Source organism: Pleurodeles waltl, chromosome 4_2 (genome assembly GCF_031143425.1).
Source record: "Pleurodeles waltl isolate 20211129_DDA chromosome 4_2, aPleWal1.hap1.20221129, whole genome shotgun sequence".
NCBI lineage: Eukaryota > Metazoa > Chordata > Amphibia > Caudata > Salamandridae > Pleurodeles > Pleurodeles waltl.
The window spans coordinates 924,656,866-924,671,741 of NC_090443.1; positions in this window are offsets into that span (position 1 = coordinate 924,656,866).

Consider the following 14,876-nt stretch of genomic DNA (forward strand, 5'->3'; position numbering starts at 1 on the left):
CCACAGTTAATTCCCATGGTCATGAGGCATGTGTTGTATCCAATACTTGTGAAACTGCGAAATAATCAAATATTGGGTCCTCCACAGGTCATGTGTATCATGGAAAATTTCAATAGTCAGCATATACACACACCTGCCATACTATGTGCATTTCATTTTGTGCCACACAAGCCTACTCTATCACTCCTCCAAGGGTACAGATTGTGCAGTAAGGTAGACTCTCATGAACAAAGAACACCTCATACGATAGGCACTCACACATTCACCATTCATATAATGTGTCTGTCTTGGAGCAATGCTGCCCATTGTCTGCCAGTGTGTGTAGGCTGCAAATGCAGGACACTGCATCATGTTGAAAAATATGTCCTATACATCCTCAATCAGTGAGGCAGTGCAGTTCTGATGAGTTTACTAGTTGCACTGCACAGCACAAGACTCCCACAGATCTCTCCTCTTGTGTAGCGTCAACATAGTGGATGCAGTGCACTGTTATGTGTAGACTATCATGTCCCATAACAATATGCACTCGCTAATCTCTCCATGGCAGTAGCTAATGCAGAACAGTGACTACTACTGTCACATCCAAATATGTGTGAATGAATGAGACAACATCATCTGCCCTGGCTACATTTTATAAAAACTGACATGTATTACATCAGAAATGTCAATAGTAGTGAGGTACTGGGTTTTTCAGAACCGGTACTGATCCGGTAACCCAGCGGTGCCAGGGTACACCCAAAGACCTCGGGTACTTTCCTGATTCAGACCACAGAAACTCAGAGTCTTCTAGGTGAAGTCAAAGATCGAATTTATTGGCTGCAGCCAAGTAACAAGCGTCCTAGAAGTACAACAGCACGGTTTGTATGTTCTCAGGAGACTGTGTTTCAATGCAAAGTCAGGTTTCCTTATATACAGTTTTTTAAGCATCAGGCAAACATTCTTGACATTTTGGTTGGTCATTCACATGTTTTCACTACAAAGCAAAAAACAGTGTCATGATGAAACCTCATATTTCATGTCATCCAACCCATAATAAATTACCCGGCAAGGCCTAGTATTTTACATCAGATAAGTGTGGACCCCCAATAAAAAAGGGCACCTCCCCCTCGTAAAGTAAGAAGAAGAAAAGAGCAGGTGCAGATGTGAGCAAGATTAGGCAGGGTGTGTGAGCGATAATAAGGGTTTTATGGCATGGTGTGCCTTGATGCTATCTGATTCGGCCACTGGGAGAGGGACTGACCAAACAGGTTTGGCCTGAGGCAATGGTTCCAGCTTGCCCAGGTCAGAGAAAAGTCAATCAAGGTGTACGTGTCCTTGGAATCAAATCTGACTGTATTATAAGCCTATGTGAGGGCAACTTTAAAAAATGGCTGCCGTGTATAAAATGGGAGCCACGAGTGCAGGACGAAAATGGCGATTTCGAGGTGAAAACGCTGCTGGAATTGAGCGAAAATGCTCATGCTTAGTGTACTAGTCATTATCGGTCTTTTGATACTAAAATCGTACTGCTGTGGCAAAGTAAAATACATGGGTCCAGAATTTTTAGAACCACAAACCCTCCTTTTGCCCTTACATAGGCAATAAACCTATTCTCATGCTAATCTGAGTCCAGGTCTATGTTTATAAGGCCATGGAGATGTTGCTAGAGCAAAATTCTAGTACTTGGTAATTCTCTCTAGACAGGTCTCCTCGAACATGAAGTAGCACAAAAGGCCACATATGGCAGGACAAAATAAGGAATACCTCTATCTGCAGTAGGTGGCATAAGATCACACACCCAACAATTAGTGATGTTCACTACTAACTAGTGTTGATGCAGAAGCTGTACAAAAGAATTGCTTACGAATTCTGATCTTCTAACCTGCTCATGTTCAGGAAAAGGGTGAAAAGAGTGCAAAGAAACAATAGTAGGAAAAGACATAGGTTGGGAAGTGGGTGCAGAAGTCAATTGAGTAGAGAAAAACAATCCCACCCATAAATGACAACGTCATGTTTAAAAGACACTAGAAAACACGGTATTAAGAACATATAGACAACGGTAGTGACCACTATTACAAATGAAATAATCATTTTTCACAACCCTAACCAAAAAGCAAATCCTAAAATTATCTAGTAACATTTTTAGGGCTCCTCTGCATTTCAGTAATTTTTGTATGTTCAGGTGGAACAGTGGTGACTCTCATCAATGCTCTAAGGTGAAAAGGGGGTACTCTTTCCACAGAAAATGGACTTTATTCTGCTTTTACTAAACAGAATAGTACTTTAAAACAATGCCAGCAAAACAATCAGTCTCCTAACACCTAGTCTATACAATCACACGGAAACCTCTTGTGAAACCAACTATGCCCAGAGTCCGTTCAAAAAGCCTCTCTGGCAGGCTTCTATTGTCCATCAAATTTTCTTTTGTTGTTTTCTTTCGCATGGGCCTCTCAATTCAGGCCTCTTCGTGAGAAAAGTACTGCTTAGTTGGAGTGCCCTCCTGGCAAACACCCACAGCTCACTCGCAAGTCTCAATGTCTTAAAGCAATGCACCAGTGTCTCTCCTCTGTGGCAGACACTACAAACAATGTGCTCTTCATTGATCAAGGGCACAAATCATCTCGTGCAGACCCAAGCACCATTAATTGGGAAATAGCTCAAGCTCAGCAGCACTTTCAGACTCCAACACTCATTATTTAGTGTCAGAGGACGCTCAAGCTGCTCTTTCATGGGCACCACAATATAGTGCCTTTTTCCAAACTTGAAATCTCCGGTGCACTGCCCTTCTTCCGTTGGAGCAAAGAAAAGGGGGTGTGTGGCCAAAACTCAGGCTAAGGGGCTCAAGGGATTGCACACTGTCAGAGGTTACCAGCACATGACAGGTAGAGAAATGAAACCTCAAAACAGCTCTGCCATCAACAACAGGAATCCTTCTCTTTAGCTCCTTTACACTGAAACTTTGGTTTTGTGATGTCCAACGCCGTCTGATGGAGCAAGTACGATACCATGCGCTGGCGATCGCTGTCCAGCTTTGCTACTTTCTGGGTGCTGAGACTGTAGGGCCAAGACGTCCGTCTTTCATCTGTAGCTGTCACTGATGGGAATTAGGCTTAAATCAATGTCCTGCAGGTTATTATGACTTGATACCCGCAGAATCTAGTGACGTAGGAAATGTGCCACAGTTGTTAGTTTCCTTCAATTTAGTTAAAAAAAACAGTTCATGGTTTTTAACAAGGGGACTGCAAGCAGGGGGTCTGCAATCTTCAAAGGAGTAGCCATACACCATGGGCATAAAATACAAAGACAAAGGCAGAAGGGCAAAACAGGGTCTCTAGCATCTTTAATTGGGTTCTCTCCATTATTCTCTGCCATCTATAGCTACATGAGAATTCTATCTGAATGGATTTCCTCACACAGTGGCATTGTCTAATGGGGTAAACACATATTTTCCTCAATGATTAAGTCTAGGTGTTCCTCCTTACCTTAGAACATCTCAATAGAGAAATCACATGATACCGATTATCAGGGACATGTAGAAACCTTCCTTTAAAAACTGTGCATCAGGTGCATTATGCAATACACAGGCTAATAGTCAAATGTGCAAACAAAAAGACAAGAACTAGAGGGTCCTGATATTTGCATGATTAGGACACATCTGATCCCACCAAAAATTAAAGTAGTAGGAACAGAAGGGAACCGAAAACCAAATTAAAATAAACATTGAAAATTCGTCATGTTCAAAAAGGTAAACATAAGATATCTCCTATTGAAATGGAAAACTTGTCTTACTATAATATTGAGTCAGTTAACCAGTCTATCGCTACCCTGACAGTCAGGCTGGAAAACATTGAAGCAGGCCTAAGGCAAATTCTTGAAAACCAGTCTGGTCATACCAAAGGGAATTATACATAACATGGGGGTCCCTGGTATATCACTGCAGTCTGGAAATGTGAACCTGAACAATACATCAATAATAATAAAAGGGCTGACTGGTGAAAGGAATTCGAAAAAGAGAAATGGGACTAGGACATAGCTAAAATCTCAATAACTAAGCATGATGCGACATTGGTCAGGGGAAGTAACAAAAGAAAAAATCTATAGGAAGAACAAAAAAAAATATTTGGGTGATAGTCAGGCATGTGACACAACACAGAGTACGGGTGATACACAAAGGCCAAAGTTACACAAATTTTAACTCTACTGTTGGCGACTACACCATATACGGTACTCCTAGCTAATGTTTCAGTTCCTTCTTCAGGAAAAAATGAAAACCTGGTTTTCTTTTAAGGAACGAAAGCCATATGCTACTTAGGAAACAGAACATCATTAACTAATGTAATATAGAAATTAGGCCACCTTGAGTCACAGATCTATAATTTCATCCTTAGGTCCAATCAAGGCTACATAAATGTAGGGCTGCCTGTTCCTTTAAGGGAAGGGGCAGTAACGTGACTAACTGCAGGTGACACACTTTGATCCTGTATACCTCTTTTTATTTTCCTTCAATACCATTATAGCCAAATAGACATGCACTGGTGAAGTGTTGTCTCTTATGTTCACAGCATGAAATATCATTATCTGTGGAATTTAGTAACCAGAACAAGTTCAACCAACTGTTGCGTAGCGATGGGCATCGTCATGACCATCCCCTCACAACACAGGGGAGCCTGTAATAGTATCAAAAGCAGAAACAAACATGCAAAAAACAAATAAAAAATAATAAAAACGCACAAAACGTCAAGCCATCAGATATACTTGCTGTGTATCAAGCACAAAAAGCATAGACAAAACAATAGCATGTGTGAATAAGCGGTGACACACAACACCATGTCATGTACTTTATGCACTGTAAACCTGCAGCCCAAAACCCAATATTTGGGCCTGTTTAATTTGTCAGGTTTAAAATCCTTACCCTCCTTTTGAAAGTAGATCACCAGGCAATGGAAATCTGCTGTCAAATATAACTTTACTGTTTCTTTTCTAACATACAGGACCAGCAAGAACAATTCATGATAGGACCAAATACATGAAAATAAATTTCCATTACTTAACTGTTACCCTCTTGTCAGTTACTTCGCAACATCAAGCCACCTTAGTTTTACCTTTCTAAAAGTAAAAATTGTTACACTGACACGCCATGTTAATTTGGCACCTACAATTTCCACTGTGAAAAATAAGTCTTAATTGGCAAATCGTTCTCATTAAGGCATGTAGCCTTCAAAATTTTAGAAAAGGGCTGCATCTTATTTTCTGTCTAAGACTTAATGCAACACTTCGTTTTCTGTCAAATAAAAGCAACTAGCAGGCATCATTTTATTTTTTTAGAGCGGAGACACAAATGTATCAGTTCTGCAGAGCATTTAACATGATGTTGGAACTTTCGAAGAAACCCCTTTTTTTTATATTTTCCCTTTGGAATTAAGTTCTTTAATTGTATTGATGTTCTTCTGGAGAAACCAGAAATCCCACTTTTAGAGGCCCGTAGGGTCATTCTGCATTTCACAGAGACAAGGCCCTAATTTAAAAGGTCACAAGTGTCAACATGACAGCCTCCTTCATTGTTTATGGGAAAACTAAAGATAGCATCTCAGCAGCGTGACTGGAGCCAGCCTCTGTAGCTCTCCTAGCTTCTGCCACTCTGAATCTGTCAAAGACAGTAGGCCTTCCTATTTTCCTTCTAACCTGCAATAATTCACTCTATTTAAAAAAAAAATTTTTCCTTTTTAGGCGCTAAAAAAAATTATCTCTATTTCCAGATTATTAAACTACATTTACTGTGAATAATTTAACAAACCTTAATAACACACATACCAGTTGTTAGAATAAATGCTTGTTGCAATCCCATGCAATGGTACATATTTCATCAACCTCGAATGAATGAACGTCTCAGTAGGCCCAGCTGAAGTTAGAACCTTCAACCTTGATATTAAAACAAGCCTTTGTACTGGCACATTGACTCATTGAATCATAAGAAGGCACAACCTGCAAATATATATCAAACCTAAATGTATGCATTTACTGAAGCCTGAGACACTTTAAAAAGTACTCTGAATGAAAGAAAATGCAGTTTAAACAGTGCTTTTGCCCAAAATCGACTTTGATATTTTAGGCATTAAAAAATCAATATCCTACAATTTTCTTGCATAATATGCATTACCAGAATGTCTCTTACAAAATCCATGAGTCAGCCATTGAAAATATTAACTTATACTTTATAGAAATGAGCTTGTTTGCTCCTGCGCCAAGGGAAAATTGCACATACAAATGTAATTTTAGCAGTGCAACATAACTTAAATTAAATTTTAATGTTAGGAGGTCATAGTATAGGTATTAAGCTTTATAAATATTAAAAAACGATTTTGAAAGGCACTTATTTTTTAAATAATTTTTCCATAATTAATAATTTTCTTTTAAAAATAAAATAAAAACCCAATTATTCTTTTTTTTGTGATAATTCCACATATAAAAGCAAGCTGCATCCTTTGCCTATTATTTGGGATACATTAACTCACAAGCCTAAGCGCATAAGCCTAACTTGAAATGCGTCACATTTTTGCGCCACTTTCATTTAAAAGGAAGGTTATGCAAAATTCCACCCATGTTTAACTGGGAAAGTGCTGGCTGAATTGAACATTCCTATCAAATATACTGCAGCTGAAAAGTTTGCCTGTGAACATCTAATACAATGCATCTAAGAAAAATGCTGTAAATGTATTTTTTTTTTGTTGCAAAAATAGATAATTTCGTTTTTTTGGGGCCCTATTTATATCTATTGAATGTGTTTTCTAATTTATTAAGCATTTAACGGCAGTTTTGTATATGTGCACAATTGCTCATTCTATAAATTAAAGAGCAACATATAGCTATGTTAGCACATCACATGGTTCATTTCTGGATTTTTTCTAAGTTTCTACTTAATATTAATTAACCAACATTTTACTTAACAAACTGTAAACATCAAGAAGACCCACAAACACACATTGAGCTCATTTCAGATATAAACAGAAAACACTCAGTACACACAATACAGCGCGCTTTAGCCATTTTTCATAAATAGCGCAGTCGCAATTTACTTACAGAACCGTTTGCAGATCCTAGTTGTAAGTAATATTTACAAGAAAAAAAGAAAACTTTTCTCAATTATTTCCAAGAATAGCGGACCCATACTTTATTAAACGTGATGGGGCCTACTCCGTGCTTCACATATAGTTCATAGGTTGGAGTTCCAATCGGAGGAACCGGACATGAGTCCTCCAACCGGGAGTCCCTTTTACAACCAAGACAAAACAAATTTCCAAGTCTGCTAAGACCAGGCATCTTCGCTCACTAGTCTAGCTTCAAACTTCAAAGGATTATCGTTTACGATAGTCTTGTGAATACACGAGTCCTTCGGCTTTGGTACTTGCAAGTTCCAAATCAAAGTGATCCCAAAGGGATACCAAACCAAATGTCCAACTTAAGGACCAAACCAAGTGTCCAACTAAGGACTGGGAGACGCTCCACTTATACTTAACTGAAAATATCGATGACGTCACCAGAAGACTCGTCTTATCGTTTCGCTCTACCAAACATCAAGGGTCCAAATCAGGGCGATAGCCAGGGCAGCAGTCCTTCGTAGCCGTCTGGAAGCGGGGAACCTCGCAGCAAAGACTTTCGGACCACGTCGACATGCAGGGGTCGATGAAGTGGCGGCCTTCCTCCAGAATTTTCACACGAAGCTCCCCACAGACCTCAGGCTTGGACCGGTACCGCTGGTATCGCCCCATGTTGGGCACCAACTGAGGTACTGGGTTTTTCAGAACCGGTACTGATCCGGTAACCCAGCGGTGCCAGGGTACACCCAAAGACCTCGGGTACTTTCCTGATTCAGACCACAGAAACTCAGAGTCTTCTAGGTGAAGTCAAAGATCTAATTTATTGGCTGCAGCCAAGTAACAAGCGTCCTAGAAGTACAACAGCACGGTTTGTATGTTCTCAGGAGACTGTGTTTCAATGCAAAGTCAGGTTTCCTTATATACAGTTTTTTAAGCTTCAGGCAAACATTCTTGACATTTTGGTTGGTCATTCACATGTTTTCACTACAAAGCAAAAAACAGTGTCATGATGAAACCTCATATTTCATGTCATCCAACCCAAAATAAATTACCCGGCAAGGCCTAGTATTTTACATCAGATAAGTGTGGACCCCCAATAAAAACGGGCACCTCCCCCTCGTAAAGTAAGAAGAAGAAAAGAGCAGGTGTGAGCAAGATTAGGCAGGGTGTGTGAGCGATAATAAGGGTTTTATGGCATGGTGTGCCTTGATGCTATCTGATTCGGCCACTGGGAGAGGGACTGACCAAACAGGTTTGGCCTGAGGCAATGGTTCCAGCTTGCCCAGGTCAGAGAAAAGTCAATCAAGGTGTACGTGTCCTTGGAATCAAATCTGACTGTATTATAAGCCTATGTGAGGGCAACTTTTAAAAATGGCTGCCGTGTATAAAATGGGAGCCACGAGTGCAGGACGAAAATGGCGATTTCGAGGTGAAAACGCTGATGGAATTGAGCGAAAATGCTCATGCTTAGTGTACTAATCATTATCGGTCTTTTGATACTAAAATCGTACTGCTGTGGCAAAGTAAATTACATGGGTCCAGAATTTTTAGAACCACAGTAGTCCCAAACAAACATAATAGAGGAGTGTGAGAGAAGTGTCTCCTCAATGGCTAAGTGACTCTCCATACTAGAAAACATTCACCATGTTCATGGCATTGGCACTCCTAAGTATTATAAATAGTAAGTGTATCACACAGGCCAGTATACTTCTAAGTGTACTACTGTATCAGCCATAACAAAAATAAAAGTACATGTGTTAGAGCAGTTTTTCATCAAAAAAGTATAAATCTGAGCTGTAGTTGTGCACTGGAATTGGCACCCTTGATGTGAATGGATGGACAGGCCGAAACAGGTATTTCCATTTTGTTGCTTTGGGTGTGTGTATGTAAATCATGCAATAGCAATATGCATTGGAGAGATGGTGATATCAAACCATTGTCAATAATCAAGGTGATTCGGGGTCACACGCTAATGCCAGCCCCTTACACACTCACCCTTTCATCATTTGCTTGTCACAGCAATGTAGTTTGCTGATTAGTATCCATATGGATATAACCCTCAACAGTGCTGTGACTTTATTCACCATTAACATTGACTACATGCTACTTGTTGCACTTCATGCTGGTGACCTTGAGCAATTACTTGCTAGTCTGAATACATGTAGGCTTCACCAAATATATTTCCCTTGGCCTGTGTAGCTTTGTCCATGACTCCATTACACACATGCCTCTTTGGGGAGTAGTTGGTGTGTTTGCCTCACACAATCCTCCATGCTCTACCTAGTTGAGCTGCAAGAGACATGCAACACACAGGTTGAACTTAGTGCATTTATTTACATATGCAATAATTTTTAGGATCAGAGGCACATTAAAAAGGGAAACAGCCTCCAAGGTTTGTTTGAGCCATTGAATGTCCAGACAGAGTCCATGATTGATACGCTACATGACATGGAGGAGAGCAGTGTTTCAGTGAGTAAGAGAATTAACAAATTTCTAGTACCGAAGATAGGCACGCTGACAGTCCACACATGAGTGAGATCAACAAGTGGGACAGCAAAATGGTGACAGTACCAATTGGGAAGTACACTGGCATGGTCATCAGCACTGGGAAAAGGAGAAACTGGCAAGTTGATATAGGGAAATGCCACCAGGCAGTTTTATGTCTTTCTCCTCTGATGTGTGTGATGCTTCCTGTGAGGGGGGGTTTGTAGGTGCTGGAGATGTCGGAGGTACACACACATCAGTTTGAAGATGTGGATCCCCAGTTTGCAGAACATTTCTCTGTACCAACAAGTGAGGCAGCACTACACTGAGAAGGTCCTGCTGGCTTGCCAGCACAGCCCCAAGGTTGAGGTAGTAGGCACCCATTGTGGCAATGTATGTGTCCTGCTTCCACTCCATAGACTCCGGGATATTGCAGTTTGCCCCCAGCTGTTTGGCAACCTCACTGGTGCCACTTTGTCAGGGCAGATGTTCGTGCCTCTGCCTCATGACTCATGTCTCATGACATCAGTGATGTCAGCCGAGGGTCTGTTGGAGTCCACAGAGTGGAGGGTAGGTGCCTTGTATAGACCAGAGGTGTCTTTACTTGATACCAGATACATACAGACTGCCTCTAGAGTGCCTATCTTAGTCTCCATCCCAACATGCACTACATCTAGCATCTTCCACTGGATTCATACCGCACAACATTGGAATTCTACTTGGGAGTCCTTGGAGACCAGGGCTGGGTGTGGGCTGGCAGGTGGTGTCTGTTGGGTGATGGGTGGATCCTGTAGAGCCCCCGCAATGCTGTTGCCCCACAACCGGAGATGGTCTGTCCAAGGAGGCCAGGATTTGCCAGAGGCTGTCTTGGTAAAGGGTTGGCATGCTGTCATCCTCAGCCAGATCGTCATCACAGGCAGGCAGCTGCTCAGGAGGTGTAGGCACATCCTTTGCATTGAGAGAGAGAAATATTAATGGTGTCCTATGTTACATGTTGGCATAAGTAATCTGATTGACTATCAGTCTTGCTAATATTTGAATTTCAATACAACAGTGATGCATAGGATATCAGTTACATGGAGGTAAGCAGTCCAGGTTGCACTGTAGTTGCCTTTCATATGGCAGTATCTCTGCATTCTTAATACAACCACTGCGTAATAAGGCAGGCTTCTTGACTCATCGCACATGTTGCAACACATTTACACAGGCCACTGGATCTACCATTCCTGGATGTATGACAACAAGATAATTTGTATTGTTTTTCATAATGCCTATAGTGATTGTCTTTTAACATATTGACAGCATGACTGTTGAGATTGCATCTAATCTCTGGGGTGCCGGCAATCCCTGTGGCTAGTATTCAGCCCACTGCTCCTCTGTTTATGATGGGTGTTTGGCCATAAATGTGTGAGGATCCTGCCATTTGTGTTTAACACTGTCCACTATGGCATTCTGCCCTGTTGTGCATTCTTGCATGCACATTACACATTCATGTGTTCAAGGGATGATTTTGTAACAATTATCCTGCACAACTCTACACACCAAACAACCTTGCTACACTTCAGGAATGTGTGAGGGCATGTACTTACCACGTATTTCCTATTTCATTCTGTTCATTTGATTTGATTGGATACACTTTTGGCTTAATCATTATGGACAGCAGGAACTGTACACTAAATTTGTGGGTATGGGCACTGTCAACTAAGTAGGCTGCTAGCACTGACACTCACCCCAGTTGATAATTGCCAGAGTTGAGTATCTGCATAGCATGACACATCATTTAACTCAAGCCCACTCATTTTGTGCCAGTGACTCAACTTACTGCTACACAGTGATGTAACACAGATCCTACATTGACTCTTATGTGTCTATGACACCAACAATATGTTGGACCATATCCATTGTAGTGACTTATCTGGCTGTTATTGAGGGCTATAGGTCAAGCTGTACCCCACATACTAGAAGTGCTGAAATTGGTGACACGTATCTACCCATGTTTGCAACATGGCTTGCCACATCCACCTCAGTCTCCAACTATCGCTGACTCCTGCCCTTTGTGGTAGCAGACTAGTTCTTCCTGTACCCTGACAGATCTCTATTTCACATCATCCTACTGAGACATATGTAGCATGGTGAGGCAATTTCCCTTCAGACCCCCTCTTGCCACATGCTACATCTTCACACTGGACCACATTACATGTAGGATGTTGTAGCCCAATGGGCTCTTCTCTGTCATCCCTTTCCAGCTGCAACACGTGTGACACTGTCAGACACAGCAGTGCATGTGTATTGGTCTGGCTACCTTGAAGTACACATATCCATGTCTTCCCATTCAGACACAGTGCCAGTTCAATCTACTCAACCAGAACTTACAATGCACTGCACAACCATGAGTCCATCAAGGCCACACATCAGCTTTGGTTTCAACACACATGGTCCTCTGATGTGCATCAATTGCATTAACCCTGACTAGTAATCCCTACCATGGCAGCCGACACCTGTATGGTCTCACCACAGATATCAGGACAGCTGTGCGATATGTATTGTCATACCAGTTAATATACACATGGTTCTTGTCATGTTCCTATGAGTTGATACTTCACATATCCCACACCTCACCCCTTTCTCAGGTGAGATTTTTCTCCTCTGACAAGCACCTGCCCTTGGTTTCCTTTACAGTGCATTTTTGTGTTAATGGGCACCTACAAGACACAGTGGCATCATGGTGCAAGGTGGCTTGCATTGTCACTGTGAGATTGTATAGGGTTCAGGTGTCCAAGCATCATCATTTGTTCCAGTCCATGGGGCATTTTTATGAAGCTTCCACAGCTGGTACATCCCTTTTTGTGACACACCAGCAGATTAGGCTGCCGACCCATATCTACGAGGCCACACAGAGCCAGCTTCCATGGCTTTTACTGACATTGTAGATATGGAGTGAGGCAAGGCAGCATAAGTTTCTGCATTGCCTTACTCTGCATCAGGAGGCATACCATGGGCATTGTGGTGGGATGTAAATGCCAAACCCATAGGTTTTGTTGCATTTCTTGTTTTACCAGGATCTGTGAACCAGGGAATGTGACAAATTCGTACATAAGATGTAATGTTTTTTAATCCTTGTTGTCTACTTTTTCTATTTGTGCTGTTGACTGCAGCACACATCGGAAGTGCACAAAGCCTGACGTGATTGTTTTTGTGCAGGAAGGTATCCCTTTCTGCACAGGGACAATCCTGTATGTGATGCAGGCATCCTTGTATTGTGGTGGAAGGTTGCTTGCATTGGTGTTAGGCAGCCCAGCACAGGGGGAGAGGTCAGGAATGCATGTTATCTTGTAGGTACTGCCTATTTGTCCCCTTTTCATGTGGCACAAGGCAGCATAGCAAGGTCAGTGGCAGCGCTGCACTGCGCCACTTTCCTTGTGATTGGGCTCCCTTGTTTTATACTTTGTAATGTGGGACTTGTAGTTCTGGTGACTCATGTTGTACATTCCAATCCACATGCCAGTATACAAATGAGAACCTGGACTGGTGCTGCCCTTCACACATTTAATGGATAAATGTGATGGGGTCTGACTGAGCTGTTCAACATGTAACTGGGCAGTGTGACTGACATTTATATGCCGTTTACCAGGACATGATCCAGATTCCTGCCCTTTGCCCTGCTGGCAGCACAGTGGAGTGCTGAGACATAGCTAGCTGCATCACACAACATGACCTTTTTGGCCACATTGTCTGTTATTAATATTTACCCTGTGTATGTGGTTGTTGCTGGTGTGCTGCACTGTTGTGTTCTGGACTCCAGCCACCAACTTGCCTGGAATGACAGCTGCCACTTGCTTCTCCAATGCACCTGCTGCCTGTTCCATGCCTTCCTTCTGTGAAGTGTGCCATTTTTTTCAAATGAAGCATAATTTTTGGTACTTTCTTGACGCATTCCGCAATCAAAAGTGAGACAGGGTCGATTTGTGACACTTTACATGCCGCAAGTCAGTCCTACTTTACTTTTGCAGCAGTAGCATCACATTTTCCTACGACATGATGCACATAGGTGAGTCATTTGTTTGATGCAGGCAGGACCCATATGCCATGGTATACAATATTGTAAACAAAACCATGGTGTAGGATTCTGTCATACTGAAGCACAAGTTATTTTGACTTATCTTTGACACAATGTACCAGTGCTTCATTTCTTAGAAATATGGCCCTTAGTTTCAGCAGCATCTTTTTGTGTTTGGTTAAGCACTCATTATTACTATTAAAAGTCCTAAATAAATATCTACTCTTCAATTTGAATCTCACTTATTTTTTTGTTAGCTTTTGGAGTTGCCATAAACACAGAGCTAGTACTACAGTCTGTAAAAGTCATCATTTCATGCTACATGTTGGAAAATCAGTAACTTGTGTGTTTTGTCTGTGTTCTGTATTCAAAATTAATTTATTGGTAAGTCCACTCACAGAACATGTCCAATTTTACAGGACAAATCCTTTTTACTTTCACACAATCTGCACTCTGACTCCATTAACCTCACTATGACCTTTAGTGCAAGTTCTCTGTTAACTCAGAAGGGAGATATTGGAGCCATAATTCATTATTGTTGGTAGCACTCCTCATGAGTTAACTGGGATTATGTTTGATTTCTGGGGAGTAATGTGTGGACTAAGGAACACTGAGGGCCTCATTTACAAGAATCTGATGAATTGGCATTGATGCGTCAGATTTCCTGTGCTTTCCTAAGATCCCCTAAGGCCTATATTTGCAATACAGAGCTCCATGGCACACATTTTCACAGGTGCATCAGAAATCTTGACACGTCTGTTGGTGCTAAGCTCACACATTTCTGGAGTAGTGTTGTAAACATAATGCTACTTCAGCAATGCAAGGAGGCTCCCATTGGAGAAAGCCCTGCATGAATTTTACACCTGCTCTGAGCAGGCGGTACAATTCTGATGCAGTGAAGTCACAGAATGACGCAGTGCAATGTTGTAAATTCCACTGCTTCAGGTCTGTGTGGCCATATACATTATACCTATTATGAGGCCCTGAGTTCAATCCAGAATGTTATTCCCCTTTCTGGAGAAATTGATGGGGCCAAATCGACATTTACTAAGCTGCTTCAAGCAGATGGTCGATGTTGCTATTTTTTTGGGCTCTGGTGAAGTAGAGGGAGGCTTAGAGTGTTGTAAATCAGAGTTTATTTTATTTCAGCTCTGGAGCCTTTTTGTGTTCCCCCAAGGAGGGCCTAAGATTACTGGATCTTCAAGTGTAAAATCTAAGAGACTGAAGGACACTCCTTCTTTTCCAATATCGTCCTCAACTAA